Source organism: Cenococcum geophilum (assembly GCF_001692895.1).
Source record: "Cenococcum geophilum 1.58 unplaced genomic scaffold K441scaffold_36, whole genome shotgun sequence".
NCBI lineage: Eukaryota > Fungi > Ascomycota > Dothideomycetes > Gloniales > Gloniaceae > Cenococcum > Cenococcum geophilum.
This window is the reverse complement of record NW_027137594.1, coordinates 654,466-660,546: the sequence shown is the minus strand read 5'-3', so window position 1 is coordinate 660,546 and position 6,081 is coordinate 654,466.

Genomic DNA, 6,081 nt, shown 5'->3' with positions numbered 1-6,081 from the left:
TAAAATATATCCGCAAAGTATACTTAAGATATTTTATAGACCTGCTAGATTAATATATACGTTAGATCCCCTAAGTATATTACCTACAACACCGGTAGGAACTTTATTAGTAAGGAATTCTAATAATACACTACGGCCATAGCTATTTTAACAAAAGCCATTCTAGTTAAGGCGTACTAGTCTATTAGGCTTATTAAATAAGCTTACCTAGCTTTATAGAGAGCTTACTAGATTATTACTAATAAGGGTAAGGATATTTAAAAGGAACTAGCTTTACAGATAGCTGTAAAAGCCATTAATAACACCGCTAGCCCTAACGGACTAGTACCTACCCTTTTAGTTTATAGAGCTTACTTAAGGATAGGCAAACTGGACCCTTCTACCCTATCTATTATAGATTAAGTAGCTATAATATAGAAGGTAATAGCTAAAATAGTTAAGTTACGGGCAAAATAAACTGTTAATAGCGCTTTATACTACTGTAATGGACCTAACACAACCTTAGTATATAACCTCCCGCTTAACTCTAAAGTCCTTATATAGCGTAAGAGTGGTAATTAGACTAGACCTTATTATTTACTAGCTATAGAAGACGGAACGTACTATATATAACTCTCTAGCGAACCGACTAGCTTTAGAAGCACGTCTATAAAACCCTATTTTCGGTTTAAAAATACCTATAACGTTAAACTAGACAAACTAGAAGCACCCTTACCTACTCTAGAAGTCCCCCGTAAACTTACTAAACCTATTAAACCTACTATAAAGCGTGGCCGAGGACGCCCCTAAAAGCACCCTATAACTAAGAACCCCATAATAAAGAATTATCTAACCTCCGTAGGTATATCCACAAGGCAACTTACACCTATAGATATATTAGTCTTAGTATAGGAAACCCCTTTTACGGACTTATAATGTAAAGAAATTAACGGACTACTTAAAAAGGGCGTCTTTACGGTTATAATAGAGAGAGATATTCCGTAAGGCGTCCGTATATTTAACTTACGCTTTATTAACAAGATTAAGTATCCTAGTACTAATAAAGCCTTTAAGAAATTAAGGCTTATTATATAAGCTTATAATGACTAGGGAAAGGATCTAATCCTTACGCAATCGCCTATAATTTAATGAGTTAGTTAATGGATTATACTTATACTTATGCCTGGACTATAGTAAACTAAACCTATAGCCTTTTACTTACGGGATATTTCGTAAGCCTATATATAGTCTAACACCTACCTAAGTAGAGACATCTATATACGACCACCCCTTAAGCTTAATTTATAACTAGGAACAATTTTATAGGTTATAAAACCCCTTTATAGAGCACTAAAAGCTAGAAACTACTGGTTTAAAACGTATTACTAGCATTACGTTAGTAAACTCAAAATGGAACAGTTAACCTACGACCCCTGCCTCCTATATACCCTATTAAACAGCCTTAGTATTATTAGACTTTAAATAGGTAATACCCTCTTCCTAGCAGACTAGACCTTTATAGACGCTAAAAAGACTAAACTATAAGAAGCCAAGTTCCTAGTAAAGCTGTAAGAGTAGTTAACTAAGCAGACTCTAATTAAGTTTAATAGAGGTTTAATTATATAAAAGGGCAACTTAATCTAACTAATTTAAGAACGCTAAGCTTAAAACCTAAGGCTTGTTATAGTAAAGCCTATAGACCTTACTAGTTTCTATAGAGAGACCTATAAGACTATAAATATAAAGGACTAATACGTTGCATAACGTGTAAGAGGCGCCTATATTGCTATAGTCTGTTAACCTAAATCTGCCTATAATTTATCCTTTGCGGCCTAGGTAATAGATTTATAAAAGGAAAATATTAAGCAGCTTAATAAGTGTATTTAGTGGCAAATTAACAATGCAATAAGAGGATTTACTTTTATACCACTAGACCTAAATTCCCTTAGCGTACTAGTGTTTATAAACGCCTCCTTTGCTAATAATAGAGACCTATCTCTATAAATTGGCTTTATAATTATACTTACGGACCATAATTAGGACGTAAATATACTGTATTAGTCTTTAATTAAATATAAACGAGTAACCCGTAGTGTGCTAGCTTCTAAACTATATATACTAGCTTATAGCTTTAATATAGCAGCTACAATTAAATTAACAATCTAGAAGATTCTATAATTAGAGCAGTTACCCCTAGTTTTATATACTAATTTAAAGTCCCTTTATAACTGCCTAGTTAAACTAGGTATAATATAAGAGAAAAGGCTTATAGTCAACCTAATGTGCTTACATTAGGCTTATAAATGACGTAAGATTATAGAGGTTAAATAAATTAGTGGTAAAGACAACCTAGTAGACGCTATAACTAAGGCAAAGCCGTACTAAGCTCTTAAAACCCTAATTGACACAAATAAGCTTAATTTAAAGGTTATAAAATGGGTAGAATAAGACTAACGGAGCACTTACGGTTTATTTACGGCCCGTTAGAAGGCCATACGGTTTATTTTACGGTCCGTAAATAGGACTTATGGCTAGCTTAGAGCACCGCTTAGAAGGCAGCCTAGAAGGCACCTTAGGAGGGATTTCCTATATATTTCTTTTATGTTCTACGCTTCTATTAAAGTAATTACGGGGGCTATATATAAGTGGATCTATCTTTAAGTGCCGCCAGTATATAATTATAGCACGTAGTATACCAAACGCGTAGTTACGCGTTTAGTGCATTAACTACTTGTTTATAAAGTGCTAACTAATTAGGGGGGAGGCGCGTTAGTATATAGACTACGTAGTCTACCTAAATAGAATCGATAGTTACCACTATCTAAAAGAGCATACGATACTATATGTATTTTGTGCCCCTGGATATAACTTACTTGTATTATTAAGTTAATATAAACAACATCCTATATTATACCCTGCTATTTCTAAATAATATTATAATAAAAGGCCTATAGATAGTATATAATAGGGAAGAAAGCCTTTTAGGTATTTATAAATATATTCTAGAATATATTATAGGTAATACTCTTTAGTTACCCCCCAATTGCTAGGTAGATACCCCCCAATTACTAGGTAGATACCCCTCCCCCTAAATTTAGTTTAGCGCCTACCTTAATAGGTTAGAATATTATATACGTTTAACTTATTTGCGCCTATATTACGAAAATCAAAGTGCGCGCCATAACTGTAACATCACGATTAAGTCTTAATTTTAGTTATAGTATAAGTAGTAAAGTCCAAATCCGGACCGCGCTAAAGGAGCGATTAATTAGATTGCGTAGTGCTTTATAAAGCATCGCGCGAACTAATTTAGATGCTGCTACCTCCGCGCCTATGCTTGCGCCGCGCCGGTATATACGCCCGGTAGGACTCTAGCTAATATTTCGCTTAAATACTAAGGGCTCTCTATAAGTAAATCTATTAACGCGATTGGCAATTATAGAGCTAGTTATAGAGCTAATTGGCTAACTATAGTAACGCTCTATAATTGCAGGCTCTTAGATATAATGCGGTGTTAATTTAAGCGGGGCGCGCACTTTAATTTTCGTAATGTAGATGTAAATAAGTTAAACGCACGTAATATTTTAACCTATTAAGGTAGGCGCTAAACCTAATTTAGGGGGGTGTCTACCTAGCAATTAGGCAGTGTCTAAATAGCATCACCTTATATTATATAGCTAAAAAAGTACTTATAGACTTAAAACGAGCTAGGTATATAATCTTAGGCGTAAAGTCTTATTTCTATAAAGACGAGATTATAGTGGTTAGTTCCCGCTATAATAAAAAGAAATAATATCTAAAAGAGTTGAAGGTCGCGAAGATGATTTACTAGAAAGACTATAAAGATATTATATTAGCCTAAGCGTTCTTAAGAGTTATTATATATTATTAAATATAGGTAAAAGACTTTGTAATTAAGGCGGAGCTAATCTTCTAACTACTATAAGTAAACGTTTTGTTTATATAGAGTATAAAGCAGATAACCGCTATAAGGACTCTAAAGTATATAATTACTACTACACCCGTATTAATTTATCTAAATTATAGTAAGAGGGCTAGACTAATTATTCTCGCCATTAATAGATATAAGAATAGATAGGGGTATAGCCTAATATAACTAGATATGCAAGGTTATTATTACCTATATTAATATAAAAGCGGCATTTAGTCTTAAGCGGAACAGAAATATAACTTAGAAAAGCTTAAATATTAGGCGTTACTATACGCGTTAAAGAAGTATCGCGTATACTTATATGGCGTTTAATTTATAGTAGAGATAAATATAAATACCTTAGTTATATAGCTAAATTATACTACTACTAATTTACCTAGAGCCTTCATAATAAGATGGCTAGTATAGATCCAACTATAGGGCTTTAATATTAGATATATTTTAGGGAAGAAAAATAGCCTAGCTAATAAACTTTTGTAATAACCGCCTAATAGTAAACGGCCTAATAAGTTAACTAAAGATATTAAAGAGTTTATTAACTTTAAGCTAAGTGCCTTAGAATATACAGCTACCCCTCTTAAAATAGAAGCGGGTCTACTATTAGAAGACTTATATTTAAAGAAATCTTAAAAGATAGCGAAATAGCTAGTAACCTTATAACGCCTAAAGGAGATAAATACTAAGGAGTTTAAAAGATTTAAATAATATATACAAAAGTTCCTAGTGTGTAATTAATAGCTCTTCTATTAATAGTTAAAAAATATATTAATATAAAGAGTAGTTAATAACAAGGATGCTTAATAGGAGATTATTAAAAGCCTTTATAACCGGAGTAAATATCGCAGATAAGAGGAAATATATTAGAGGGTTTTAAATTAGTATTAGTAGTTAAGACTATAGGATTAGATATTATAGTATATTAGGTTATACCTATAGTGCTAGGAGCGATAGTTAAAATAGGAAGAAGAAGTAATATACCTTATATAGGAGTCTACCTTATAACAATAAGTAATAGTAAATATTATATTTATACCGCTAAACCATCTTAGATTCTGTAACCGACTACTAGTACTATACTAAGACGCCTACGTATTACCTGCGTATCGACTGCGTATTAACTGCGTATCACTTACGTATTACGCTGTTTTAGTTATAAAGTAGTCTCCCCTTTTATCTTATTACCAACACCTTCCTTATGTATTTATATTACTTAATTTCTATAGATTTACAATTAAGTCGTTCTTGCAATTCTTCCCACACTGTAAAGCTTATAGTTATAAGCCCGGCCTGCCTACCGTACTGTATCTAATTTGTATATTTAGCGCTTACTAAGCAATTAATTGCTACCTCATTTAAGAAGTCACTACTTCTACTACCTTTATAAGTGTCTTAAGCTTCTTTATCTACTAAACAAACGGACAATTGACCTTAAATAACGACCGTACCTAATTAACGAATAAACTGACGAATTAAATTAAAAGTTCGAAATGTCAAAATAAGGGTTTTGCTAAGCCACCAATTGGACCCTGCTTGACCCTATAAATTCTAAAAATAACGACCTCTACCGAATTAAAGATTAACGTTATCCTCAACCAGCTATCTGATTGGATTTAATAGTTCTTTATTATCTAAGATATAGCCACAACTAATAAGGTATGGCAGTATATCGACCTATTTATAAAAGACGAGCTTCCAAAGCTAGAACTACCGTATTAACTTATACTAGCGGACGTACTTCCTAATGCTATATTAATAGCTTAACTAGACCAAATTAAGCTTACTGCCTATAATTAGCTTTACGCTAAATATAAGGATGATTTACGCGTACATAAGAAGCAAAAACGGGCTATAAACGATATCAGTAATTATATCGTCCGCACCACATCGGTAGCCTACCTTCTACTTATTAATAGCCTTAACACAGTACACAAACGGCTTAAAGCATTGAAGGCTGCACTAGCCTCTATCTTATTAGGTCGAAAGTATAACGTCCTTAATTAATATACGGTACTAAAGGTCTATAATAAGAAGCAGAGTATTAAAAAATGGCTAAATAATTGGCGAAATGTCTATAAGCTTACGGAGTAATTAAAGCTACTAGATGTGCAGGGATTTAGGCCATACTACGATTTTGTTTAAGCTATTAAATC